This window comes from Ambystoma mexicanum, chromosome 4p, assembly GCF_040938575.1.
Source record: "Ambystoma mexicanum isolate Mex_15411 chromosome 4p, UKY_AmexF1_1, whole genome shotgun sequence".
NCBI lineage: Eukaryota > Metazoa > Chordata > Amphibia > Caudata > Ambystomatidae > Ambystoma > Ambystoma mexicanum.
In genome coordinates, this window is record NC_090927.1 from 672,765,633 (window position 1) to 672,779,929 (window position 14,297).

Here is a 14,297-nt window from a genome sequence, read left to right on the forward strand (position 1 = left end):
CTCGATTTAAGTGGTATCCATCGAGACTTGCAGACCTAAATAACAAGCTGCTACGACAGATCGAGTTGCAGACTGCAACATCATATGTAGAACTGCTGTCTGCCTATAAAACCTTTTTTATCCCATCTGTTAGGGCACCAACTCATACATATGATCATTTGGTGTCTCAAAAAAAAAAGGATCTACATAAAGAATTAAGATCCGCAAACCGACTTCCTTGGCCAGAAAGATTATCACGTGTAAAGCGCTAAAATCACGCTATAAATACTGGTTGTGTTCTCATAGAGAACAGATGTTTCAACAAGATGGGGAAACTTTCTTAGCAGCTATACGGAATAAGAACTCCGCTCAAATATGGCATTTACTTAACTTAACATCAAACCTAACTAATCAAACAACTCAATTAAATGGTGTTTCTGAGAACCAATGGATATTGCACTTTTCTAAATTATACATGGATAGATCCTTCCAAATATATGCATACAAACGTCAGGGTTCATCAACCTGGAGCCTAGAATGCTCGGAAGAGATCATCGAGGCACTTATCATCAAATCCTCATCATCTAGAGCGGCAGGCCCTGACGGCATTAGCAATTTCATGCTAAAACAATATCCACGGTACTGGGCTAAAATTTTGAATAACATCTTTAGTCAGGTTTTGCAAACCCAGCGAATACCAAACTCATGGCGTACTTCCATTATAGTCCCGATATTTAAAAAAGGAGACCGAAGTATACCATCAAACTATCGTCCGATAGCATTATTAGATGCACCAGGAAAAATCTTCACTCGATTAGTTCTATCAGCATTTAATAATTGGACAAAAGAAAATAACCGCCGAGACCCACATCAAACTGGTTTTGTTCGTGGGTTAGGGACTTCAATCAATCTTATGACTCTTAATTCCTTAAAAAAGCAAGCACGTTATACCAAAACCCCTTTATTCTTTGCCTTCGTCGATTTAAATGCAGCATTCGACTCTGTCTCCCGTATAAAACTATTTCAAAAGCTAAGTAGAGACAATTGTCCACAAGATATAGTAGACATAATATATGCCTTACATTCAAATACGTCTATCCGGGTTCGACTATCCACCATCGGCTTGCTATCGACAATAATAGAAACATCTGGAGGATTGAAACAAGGATGTATTTTGGCCTCGGCGCTCTTCAATTTCTTTATTTATGATGTACAACAAGTTTTTTCCTCGATCTTAACAGATTCACCCAAAATGAATGGCACAGTGATACAAGCACTGTGGTACGCCGATGATTTAGTTTTAATATCTAGAACACCTACAGGTCTCCAGAAATTGATATCTGTGCTTTCCATTTATTTTGAAGAAAATGAACTCTCTATGAACATCAAAAAATCCCAGATAGTAGTGGATATACCAAGACGTTCACCAAGTTTCAAGTTTGTATGGATGGTAAAAGATATGACTTTAGATATTGTATCTAATTATAAATATCTGGGAACGCAGTTTGAATCAAATTCAACATCTATTGAACATCAACTGTCACAGCAAAATAAACTGATGGTTGCAACTTCCCAATCAAAAATAATTCTTCACAAATATGGTAAATTTTCCATCATGCCTGTTTTATGTTATTGGTTACAAAAAGCGACACCTACACTTCTCTATGGTTTGGAAACACGAGACATCATCGATGCTAAAAATTTAGATAGATTGGAAGCTAAATATTGGAGAAGCCTATTGCATTTGCCTCAATCATCCCCAGTCTCATGTATCAGATATGAATTGGGCCTTACGTCACTCCACTCCAAATACCATTGGCAACTTTGTGCACTATTCAGAAAATGCTTAGTAAACATAGCTGCAGATACTGTTATAGCTACTCTGTCCAACTACTTATTTTCATCTAATCATAACTTTGTTGTAAGATGGACCAGCTATGTGTATCAAATTCTGGTTGCAGCGGATGTAGACATTGAGACCTTAGTTCAAAATCCTGAACGAGCGAAGAAAAAAATCTATCTTAAAGACTGGTTGATTAATCAAGACATCTGTTTAGGTTATAAAAATTTTAACATCCTTATCTTCCCAGACAAAAAACTGGGAATTGTGGCAAATTATTTGATTAAATCGCCTTCACCATACGTTCGTATGGCGATCATGAAATTGCGTTTTAACTTGTGGCCTACACGAGATATCTTGGCACAGCGTAGGCAACTAGCCGTATCAGATAATGTTTGTAGATTTTGTAACATTTTGCTTCAAAAAGGAACTTTAGAGCATTTAATTGTTGAGTGCTCTGCACTATGCTCAATAAGAAACATGTTTAAAAAACATCTATCCACTGTTGCTAATATCCAACCTAATCTGAGATGGTCTTATTTACTAAACTCACCTAACATGAGTGTACTTATTGCCTCTGTCAATTTCATGAAAAATCTTTGTTTGCCTATGATAATAGATGATTAACTTTTAAAGAAAAATATAATGTTATTCAAATAATATGAATAGACACCTGATGAATTTCATGAAAAAATGTATATATCTTGAATTATTGTATAAAATTATTTTTGTATGACAATCTTGTAAAAAATCATAAATGATTAAAAACAAGTAAATAAAAAAAAAAAAAAAATGCTGCACATGCCCCCTCTTTTCTCCATCGAAAATGAGTGCCCTGGCCCAGCAAACATAAGTGCACACTTTCACACAACAATCACTCGATCATTCACGCACAGCATTCAGTTACTCATTCACACACCCACCCAGATACCATGCTCTCACTCATTCACCTGCTCACCCAGCATTTATTTATTTGGATTTGTATAACACACATCTGCCCAGGGGCATTGTGGCGCTGAGGCAATCTTAACTTGTTACAGGCATACATGGTATATTTATAAGAAACAATGCAGGACATGTTAGCATATATACATACAATTGTGCTTATATACATACATTTGTGAAATACAGTAGGATAGGTAAGGTCGGTGGAGTTAGTTAAACAGTGTGGTTTTGAGAAGTCTGCGGAAGATATGGTATGAGTTTTCGTTCCTAAGCGCGGTGGGGAGTGCGTTCCAATTTTTGGGTGCTAGGTGTTGAAAGCTCGACCCCCCCCGGCTTTGCTTCCTTTAAATGTGGGTACGTGGGTCTGATTGGTCATGTGTGACCTAGTGGGTCTAGTGGATGTGCTGAGGGTGATTCTTTCGGAGAGATAGTGTGGAGCCTTTCCGGAGAGGCATCTGTGGGTGATGGCCATAGATTTGAATAGTATCCGTTCTTTTATTGGTAACCAGTGGGCTTCTTTTCTGGCTTGGGCGATGTGCTCCCTTTTGGGGATGCTTAAGGCTGCTCTTAGGGCATTGTTTTGTGTGACTTGCATTTTTTTAAAGTTTTGTACACATGTGCCCAGGAAGAGGGAATTGCAATAGTCCAATCTGGTACATACTGTGGCTCTTGCTCTGGCCAGGCAGTTTTTAGTGGATAGGAAGGGTTTAACGGCGTTGATTATCTTGGTGGTGAGTGCGGCAGATGAAGCTATGGCATTGACTTGCCGTGTCATGGAGAGAGTGGAGTCAAGGTATACTCCTAGCGTTTTTACTGCAGTGGAGACTGTGATGGTGGAGTTATCTATGTTGAAGGATTTGTACTGCGGTGGGAGTTTGTTTAGTATTTCTTTGGTGCCAACTAGTAAGATCTCTGTTTTGTCCCCGTTTAGACAGAGGCCGTTGGCTGCCATCCAGGTTTGGATGGCAGTATAGATCTTGGTTAGTGCCGCTGCGTCTTGTTCATAGACCCCTGTGAGAGGGAGCAGAACTTGCGTGTCGTCAGCATAATTGGTGTATGCTATGTGACGACGGTCCAAGTCATTGAACATTGGGAGGGTGAAGATGTTGTATAGGGTGGGTGCAGTGCAGGACCCTTGTGGGACGCCACAGTAGATTGTGGTGGGGGTAGCGCTCGCAGAGTCTGAAAAGACTTTCATAAGTCGACCCTTGAGGAATGATTTGACCCAGGAGATGGCTTCTGGTGAGAAGTGGTCTTCATTTTTGAGTTGCGTGCCTAAAATATTGTGATTGACCAGGTTGAAGGCGGCAGATAGGTCTAGCAGGAGCAGGAGTGCAGGTTTGCCTTTGTCCATGATGTCATTTAGTTGGATTTTGAGATCTAGTCGGGCCAATTTGGTCCCGTGTCCCGGGCGTAAACCCGATTGCCTTTTTCCTAGAATGCGGTTTTCTTCCAGGTATTGCTGTATTTGCGTGTAGGCAACTTTGTGGAGGATCTTGAGCAGGAAGGGAACGGTAGTGATGGGTCTATAGTTGTTGGCGTTTTCGGGATCTAGAGTTGTTTTTTTAAGAAGAGGGCACACCCAGGCTTCTTTTAGGCTGGTTGGGACTGAGTTTGTGTTGAAGGATGCATTGATGAAAGTTTTAAGAAATGGTGCTAGTGTTTCTACGCAGTCTTTAACTAGTTTGGCGGGGCAGGCATCGCCTTTACAGTTTGAAGGTTTGATTCTGTTAACGATATCAATTACCTCTTTTTCTGAGACTTCTCTGAATTTGAATGGAGTAAAGAGCTTAGACTTTATGTTCTTAGTCACAGTCACAGTTTCCGTATGGGATGCTGATAGGATGTGCTGAGTTAGATTTTTGTGATCGTCTAGGATTTTAGCTTGGAGGAGTTCGATTTTGTTTGAGAGCGGACTGTATGGTGTTGCACCATGCTTGGTCCTTACCAACCTCTTGAGACTTAGTAGCCGGTGTGGATAGTTCCCTGAAGATGGCAAAAAGCTCTTTGGATTCTGAGGTGGCGCTGGAGATTCTTTCGTTGTAGGACGCAGATTTGGCTGCTATAATACTTTTTCTGTATTGGGTGGCCAGTGATTTGTAGGAGGATAGCGAGGATGTGTTGGGCGCACTTTGCCATAAGTTTAGGGCTTTGCGTTTTTTGGTTCGCAATTCTTTTAGTTCTGCTGAGAACCAGGTATTGGAGTGTCTGGTATTTTTTGTTTTTTTCTTTTGTAGAGGGGCGATGAGTTCTATGGCAGTGCTAATGGTGGATTTGTAAATATCCGCCAGTGCAGCTGGGTCAGATGTGGCAGGGAGGTTAGTAGTGAGGGTGTGTAGGTAGGGTGAGATATTTTCTTTGGTGATGCTCTTGGCGCTTCTGGCTAGGGCTGGAGGTGCTGGCTTGAGTTTTTTTACAGAGTTGTTAGGTGTAGGGATGAGGAAATGAATGAGGAAGTTGTCGGACCATGGGGTGGGTGTGATGGAGCTGATGTTGATGCCACAGTTGTGGTCAGCTATCCAATCAAGAGTACGTCCTTTGTTGTGGGTAGGATTGAGTACTTTTTGTTCAAAGCCCATTTCTCTGAGAGCTTGTGCTAGTGTAGTGGAGGGTCTATCTTTCTGGTCGTGGAGTCCCAAGTTAAGGTCTCCTAGAAGAATAGTTTTTGGAGTTGTTTTGAGGTTTTCACCTAGTAGATGTGAGAAGTTGTCCTGAAAGTCCAGTATTGGGCCTGGTGGGCGGTATACTAGATTGAGGGTGATGGTGTTATTGGGGGAGAGTGCGATTTTAGCAGGTAGTCTACGTTCTCCCCTAATTTTGAGGATAGTTGTCTTATTTCTAGGTGATCTTTGACTATGAGGGCTACACCCCCACCTGTGGAGTGTCCTGATGGGATGGCTCGGGAGATGGCAGGGCCGGCGGCATTGTGTAGCCAGGTTTCGGTGATGGCGAGAATGTCAAGGTCGAGGTTGGTAATCAGGTCATGAATTTCAGTAGCGTGGGCAGGGAGGCATCTGGCATTAATTAATGCGCATTGTAAGTCGGGCGTGGCAGTGGGGTGGTATTCTGCCCTTTGGCTGCCTTATTGGTAGAGGCCAGTTTGTGGTGTTCTGAGGTTGGTTTGTTTTCAGATTTGGCTGGTTGGGTTTGTGGTGAGGATCTGGAACGGAGGCCTAATATTTGATTTCTGGAGTTAGTAGCTCTAGGGCGGGTCGAGGGTGTGCTGTGTTTGTGATCAGTGGGTTTGGTGAAGAAGGATGGAAGGAAGGGCGTAGGGGGGATGAGTGCGGAGGGTGGGAGTGTGATGTTAGGCATGATGGGTGGGTGTAGGGCAGCGGACAGCTATCAGTCAGTTTTGGCTAGGTAAAGGCAACACAATGACTAAGTCTGGCAACACAGTGGCTAAGTCTGGCAACACAGTGGCTAAGTCTGGCAACACAGTGGCTAAGTCTGGCAACACAGTGGCTAAGTCTGGCAACACAGTGGCTAAGTCTGGCAACACAATGGCTAAGTCTGGCAACACAATGGATCGGTATGGGCAAGATAATAGCTAGGTAGAGGCAGCCGGGCTACCCATGCAGTTATCAAGCATGCTCATTGCGAGCGTGATGAGCATGTGCCGGGAGTGGTGGCGTGCTTACAGTAACAGGCGCTATGTAGCAAGCAGAAGTCTGAATAGTTAGATGCTAGGGCCATGAATGCAGAGTCAGTTGCTGAGCAGAGATCTGAAGAGTGTTACCTTAGTATTGGCTCGCGTGGGTTGGTGTAGCTCAAGCAGGGGTTCTGGCAAGTGGCAAGACGGCTGGTGACAGGCTGAGGGCAGGTGCTGGCCTTGTCTCCTCGGGCCTTGCTGATGTGGGCCGGCTTCGCCTGCCGGCTCACGTGATAGGCTGCAGAAAAAGGTCTGAGAGCCAATCGGTGTGATCAGGGGGAGCCTCATACACTCACTCTTTACACAAGCACACACTCATACATACACATATAACAGGTCCCCTCCTACCCTAGCCCACCCCTTCCCCTTGCTACCCCCCTAACCCTGACATCTGGTTTGCCATCTCCCGTTCCACCCCCCTCGTCTATCCCTTCAGCCATTTCCATCGGTTCGTCACAATTCTTCATTGCACTGCAACCATCTTCCCCACACCTTGTTGTGTTTCTGCAGACAACCTCTTCTCTTACAGACTAATTTTTCAAGTCCCATAGATCTATCCATTCAGTCCTCCCAAGCTTGTAGTATGGGGCCTTCCTTTCCTCCCCATTGCAGTTAACCTTTTTACCTGTGCCAGAGCCAGTCCCACTAGACACCTCTCCTGTACCGAAGGTTCTGAGGCCCCCTGGGATGTAATTTCACCAAAATGCCAGTGGTAGCGGACGTGACATCACTGACCCTTGACCTCTGATGACATCACAGGAAGTGAGGTAATTTGGCCTCACCCCGAAGTGACATCATATGAAGCGATGGAACATGACCTTCCACCCCATGACTAAACAGGAAGTGGCATCACATAGCACTGTTCCTAAGTACACTGTGAAAAATATGTTTACGATATCACTGTAATGCGATATACAGTGCATACATGAATGGATCAGCATATGTATCGTTAATATGAGTGTGTAAAGGCCAATAGTACCAAATTACTGTGAATGCAAGCAGACGTCCAAGGCCAAATGATAATGATGTGTTATTATATAGCACTTACGCTTTGGCGCTTCTTAGAGAACAAATACACATACAATAACTTCCAACCTGTGTTGTACACATTTATCGAACTCGGAAGGATGAAAGGCTGAGTTGGACTAGCTGGGATTCGAACCTGCAGATCACACACACATTGCAGCAGCTAGTGCTCAACCCACTGAGCTACCTTACCGGCTATAGCTATCTTCCCCGCTATAGTAAAATGAGTTATTACATGTCTGAATATTTTCAGTCAGAAAGCAAATTACACTCTGTGGTGGATACCATTAAACTGGTAACTGAGATTTAACAGCAGGCCAGTTCATCTGCAGGTCTGGTGCAAAGTGGTCCACATGCCAAGCCTGCGTGGATCTACTTTTCAGACTTCAGAGGTTGCCAAAATACATACCATTGGGAGGGTTCATAACTGTGTATTAAAGAATTTAGAGTAGCGCAGGGAAAACAGCGCACTCACACGGCATCCTGTACTTTTGCCACTCGTTACCTCATACATGCAAACAAACATCCTGAACATCATTCCAGGGAAATAGGAAAGATACACACTACAACAAAGCATTAATTGTGCCACAATGAAATCAAGGGTCACTTTATGTTCTATGCTCAAACATTTCTACACTGTACACAAGCTTTTAGGTTCCATGTGATAATGTCGCTGCGAGAAAGTCACCAGGTAGGTTACTTTTTTTTCGTGCCCCCTAAAATTATTTCCCCAAATATTCTAGTAGGGGTATACTTATATATTAGTACCTCCGTTTCTGGAATATTTGGGGAAAGGGTTTGATTTTCTGGAGGGTGCATTTTTAGGGAAATGTCGCCATCTGGCGGCCATTTCTTTGCGACGACATTATCACTGGATACCAGCTTTTAGCCACAATGATTTTGTCCATTGACCAAGGACACCGAGATGGAATGTCTTGTGATGATCGTGACAAAAAAAACATGCTATAACTGCAACTTGTGAAAAGCAAAATACATACTCTGAAATTGATGCTTGTTCGGCTCTAAATGCTCTTTGGAAGTTTTTGTCTGCATTGTTAATTAGTGATTCACCCCCTAAAGTGTGCCTGAAATAAACCTTTAATCAGTCTAGCAATTATTGAATAGAATTAGAGAAAGGCAAATTATTTGTTATTCCTATTGTTTCTTATTTAGGGTCACTGCTCAAAGTGTTACACTTGTGGAACCCCCTGTTTTTCCTGTTTAAGGAGGCCTGAACAAGAAAGCCTGCCACTCCAGAAACAAAGAGCCACAAGGCGCTGTCCACAGCCCAGGAGCTTCCGTTTAAAAGAAATATATATATTTTCTTTTAGCAAGGGAGGCCTCTGGGGTTGCAGCTGTGACCCCTAAATAACATCCCTGGAGCCTCCCCCAGATGCCCAGTATACACAACGCCGGCTCCAAGGTCAGCTCTTCCTCTACCAGTGCTTTCATCACCAACAGCACCTCCCCAAGAACTGATATACTTTAGGGCACAGCCAGATCATGTGGTAAAAAGTTCCCACCTCTATCTGGCATTTGGGACACCTGTCGATTGCTCTCTCCTTACCATCCCGTGTAAGTCCTGTGGGGTGTAGTATACCCTATGAAGGATCTTGTAGTGAATGTGTCACTTAACTGTGAATCAAGGGCTATCCCATTAGTAACCCCAAGGGTGCTCTAACAACCCCCCTCCTCTAGGGAACCCAAGTCTGCCTTCCACTTTTCCCTAAACCTTGTCAGGGGTTTTTGTCATAGTGCTGGTGTGGAGATCTGTTTGGTTTCCATAGTCTCAGAAGGAGGTGCTCCTGGGGATCTCCAGCCATTCCCTAAATGGTGTGCCAATAGCATGACGCAGTTGATATTCTGGAATAGCATGGTAGAAGGTATTCCATGCAACACTCGCAATTTCTGAAATTGTTTTGACAATTGCCTCCACAACATCCCCACTGTCCGTACCCCTTTGTCAGTCCAGCCCCATGCCCCTGAACTTCCTTGAGCTCAGGAACTAGCCTATTTTCCCATAAGGGTTGGATGAGCGCCAACTTGTTGCCCTCCCTGATTTTCCCCACCATAATCTGTCAGACCTTCACCTCCAGCCTCCCTGGCTGAGGTCATTCATCCGGGCATCTCCTTCATAGAGGACTTGGTCCAGGGTGAGCCACCCCATTCCTGATTTCTCAAGGTTAGTGGCAGCATCATCCCCCTTTTAAAAACCAATCATTTGCTGCCACCAACTGGGTAGGCCAAAAATACTCGGCAGATTCACCCCATCCTCTCAAGTGGAGTTTATTAACTCATCCAGAGCTATCCGTGGGCTGGCCGACCCCAACAGCCATTCCCTAGACCTCTGTCCAGTTTATCGAAGTCTGCCTGTGGAATCTCATTCTTCTTGAAAAGAGCGACCTTGCCCAGAAGGGTCAACGGATAATCCTCCCATCTATCCAAATCATGAAGAAAACTGGCCACCACAGGGTCGCAGTTAAGCCTGGAAAATCTCTTCTCGTTTCCTGTGACCTAGACCCCTAGGTTGGAATGGCTCACTGGTTAAGGATCAAACATTCCTCACCCCTCCATGGGGCGTAGTCCTCCCTTTCCACATAAGTACATAATACACAGACTTTTTCCAACTCACCCGCAGTCCGCTACAGAAGCCAAATTTCCAGAGCAACTCCCCAGCTGCTGGATATGGAGGTCTCAGGGTTACTCATGAAGCTTCCCTCATCTCCTTCCGCAAAGCTATGAAAATTCTTCTCTTTACATAACGTTCCACCCATCAGCTATGAATGACTAACCCGTGACCCATTGCAAAAATGTACTAAATGTATCTATGTACTGATCCGCGAATGCGTCCCACAAATACTTACATCTCTGTAACTCTGTAAATAAGGTTCTTGCAAGTAACAGCACCTCGATGCCCGTGTTCTGCTTGTGCGCTATACAAATCTAAAAAATTAAATAAATAAATATACAGCAGGATATTATCCGCAAATAGGGATACCTTATCCATATGCCCCCTTGCCACTCTAATCCTGTGAACATACTGTGCCCTCTCTCCCCTCCATCAAAGGGTCCATCAGGAAAGTGAATAAAAGCAGGGAGACAGGATATCCCTGCCTTGGCCCCTGCTGCACAGGAAAAGGGCCCAAAAGACACCTGTTTACCCTTACTCTTGCAACTGGGGCTTCGTTAAGTAACTTTACCCATCCAATAAACTCCAGACCTAAGCCCATCCTTTCCAAGGCCTCCCACAGAGACGTCCATGCAATGGAGTCAAAGGTTTTATACAATCAAGTGACAGTATCGCTTTATTCCTCCCCTGTAACCTCTGCCAATGTGAACACCCCAAACAGCCGGTGTAGGTTGAGACATGTCGATCGCCCTGACATGAAACAATTCTGATCCCTGTGGACCAGATGAGGCCATGACCATGATCAACGAGAGCCTTTGCCAAAATCTTGACTTCCCCATTGAGAAGGGAGATGGGTGTATATGATTCACAGGACTTCTTATTATTCCTCTTCTTGAGAATTACTGTAATAAATTCCTGTAGGTCGGGGGGGGGGGCACCCTCCTTCCTGCTACCCTGAATCAATGCCAGTATGTGGCTTTGTATTTTTTCACCCAGAAGTTTCCAGAATTTCCAGAGGGAGACTATTAGGTCCTGGAGTCTTCCCTGTTTGCATTTGTTGGAAACTCCTAGCAAACTCTGATGAAGTTGGTCTGTCTTCAAAGCTTCCCTTTGCTCTTTTAACAGCCTCTGCATGAGAAGGGCTTCCACATATGCCAAACCTCCATCACGCCCCTTTCCGGCACCACAGCATATAGTTTTGCATAGAATTCCCCTAAGGTATTCACAATATCCTGATCCTCCACCCTGAGGATCCCCATTGCGTCCTGCGCACCTGTGATCCATCTGTCCCCCATCTCCTGCCTAGCCATCCAGGCCAACAGTCTCCCATTCTTGTCCCCTATTTGTCCTCCCATTAGACAGCCAAATCAAATGTTTTGCTTCTTCAACTGATAGTACCCTAAGTTTATCTTAGGCCACCGAAAGGTCTCTATGCTTTCAATCCGAGTTGTCCTCTAAGCACATTTCTTATAACTCCCTCACCTTGGCCTCTGCCCAAGTCACATCATGGAGTTTATCCCTTGCTCTTTTTTCACCTCCATTACCGTCACTCCCCTCAAGGCCGTCTTGTAGGCTTACTATAGGGTCACTGCACAGGCCACCATACCTTCGTTCTCATTGAAGGGTCGGTAACGTCCACCATTGCATCAACCATGCCCCTTGACAGCAGGTGGTAGGCATTTAACTGCCACAACCCCTGAGGTTTTGTTCCCCCTCTAAGCCCCCACTCCAGCAGGAGCAGTGAGTGGTCAGAGATACCCCTCGGTAATAGTCCACCGTTGGTACCCTGTGGAGGTTGTCATTCATAGTGAAAAAATAATCAATGCTGGACAGGGATCTTGTGTGCCCCCGAGTGAAATGAGAGACTGCTTCCTGAAGGATGCTTCCTAACATCAACCAGACCAGAATCGATCTTAAGGTGTGTGGTGACCCAAGGCACCGTTTTCCGAATCATTTTCTCCATAATTGACAACATCCTACCACTTGACCTTCATCATGTGAACACAAATGGCTCTTCTTGGGCATTGGCTGCGTCCTCTTCCTTGATTGACAATATTTTCAGACACAGTCGGGCATCTTCACATTTCTGGCATGCAGTTACATGATTTGGAAGGAATGAGCTTTCAGACAGATCTGCTGTTAATTTAAAGCCATTTAAAACCCCGTATTTGAGGCCATTTCTTTTTTTTTTTTAAATCAAATTTTATTGGCAGTTAATGGTAACAAGAGGCTTCTACAGCGTGTCAACTTTTGGGCAAATGCCCATCATAACTTTACAATCAAACCATACATCCCTTGAGTTTTTCCCCCCCAAACCCCATAGTTCAAGGCGCGAAACAGATTGTCTATAACACTTCTCCTAGAACAACTCTGACCGGGCTAATGGCCGTCCGTGGTTAAACCGACTCCCCCAAAACTAAGGCAAAGTGTTACATGCTATGGATGGTTTCGGGCCGGGTCATGAGACCCCATGATTCTCAGGGCGTTTCCTCTGTGTGGCCGAAAGCCTCTATAAATTGTAGCCAGTCCATCTCTATCTGGCTGCTCGAGCCCTGCGTAGCCGCTGTGAGTCTTTCCATGAAGTAGATATCCTTAGCCACGGCTACCCACTCACTTTTCGTGGGAAGGCCGGCCCTTTTCCATGTTCTAGCCCGAGCTGCTCGAGCTGCCAGGAGTAACGAGTGTGTCAGGTCGGGAAGTTTCTCCCAACGTTCATCCCTTAGCTGAAGGCCAAACATTATCAGGATAGGATCTTGTGGGTAAAACCCCTCTCCCGCCTCCCTTAACCAGCTCAGGACCTCAGACCAGAAGGCTTGAACCTTCGTGCACGACCACCACATATGCCAGTAGTCGGCTTTTTCCCCACATCCGTGCCAGCACTCTGGGTCAATGTCCGGGAACATCCTTGAGAGGGTGATCGGGTCATACTGCCATCTATGAAGGAGTTTGACAGCATGTGTTTTATATTGGCAGGAGATGGATGTCTTAAACGCCCTGCTGCAAATATGTCCCCATAGCCCGTCCCCCACTCCACAACCCAGGTCCCTCTCCCATTTCCTTCTAAGGCTTTTGGTCGTTCCCTCCCGGGGGATCATGAGGGCTCCGTAGAGGAGGGAGATGAGTCCTTTCATTTCTACGTGAGAGTCTAGAATTTTTTCGACCTGGGTGAGCTTTCTTTGTATGCAGGGCTTTAGTTTAGGTTTCATTAGGACACCCTTGAGACGTAGATATAAGAGCAGGGAGAGGGTACCAATTCCCAAGGCCTCCTCAAGTTCCTGGATGGGAATGAAGGAGTCCTCCCGCACCAGCTGACCGACTCTGGCTAGACCTGCCTCTAGCCAGGACTGGTAGTGTTCGTGGCCTGGGATTTCCTCTAGAACTGGCGTGGACCAGATGTGGCTCAGGGGCGAGGGCCAGGTGGTGACCTTTTCTCTAATTCCCTTTCCTGCAAGTGCTTTCCACATAGTTCCAAGGATGGGGTGGTCCCTGATTCTTTTGGGTAGTTTTTTCAGGGGGACCCATAACCATTCCCCCCACGGTGACTGGGAGTAGGTAGAAATTTTCAAGGTAAACCCATTGTTTATTGGGGTCCTCCCTAAGGTGTGGGGCCAGGGCCCTAAGCTGAGCTGCTCTTTGATATGTTCGCAGGTCTTGGAGGGCTAAGCCCCCTCTGTCCTTGGCGAGGGTGAGGGTCTCATATCCTATTTGGGGTCTCCGGCCCTGCCATATAAATTTAGTTATTCGTCTTTTGGTAGGATAGTTTAGGTAGGATACTTTTAAGGTAGGATTCTGGGGCCTCCAAGGGGAGCATCTGGAAAACGTATAACACCCTAGGTAGAAGGTTCATTTTTATAGCATTTATTCTTCCCATCCATGAGATCTGTCCCTTCGCCCAGCCCTCCATGTCCCTGAAGAGTTTGTCGAACAGAGGGGGGTAGTTTGCCTGGCTCAGGTCTTCATTAGGTCTTACTATATTGATCCCCAAATATTTTATACCCTCGGGGCAGACTTGGAGGCCCAGTGGGATCAATTCGGCTGGGTTTCTCTCTGCATCTGGAGCAAAAGGGAAGACCATGGACTTAATTATGTTTACCCTGAAGCCCGAGAAGCGGCGAAATTGTTCTATGACCTGCAGGGCGGTCGGGACCGATCTCGTGGGTTCCCTCAAGTGTAGCAGAATGTCATCTGCGTAAAGGCCCAGTTTAAACGTGCGGCCTCCTATATCT

The 14,297-nt window shown here is 45.2% G+C and overlaps 1 protein-coding gene across 2 annotated transcripts in view; it reads left to right on the forward strand.

Annotated features, from left to right (window-relative positions):
* SMAP1 (small ArfGAP 1) overlaps positions 1-14,297 on the forward strand; it is a 1,420,305-nt gene that overhangs the window by 1,185,988 nt on the left and 220,020 nt on the right. The window lies entirely within an intron of this gene.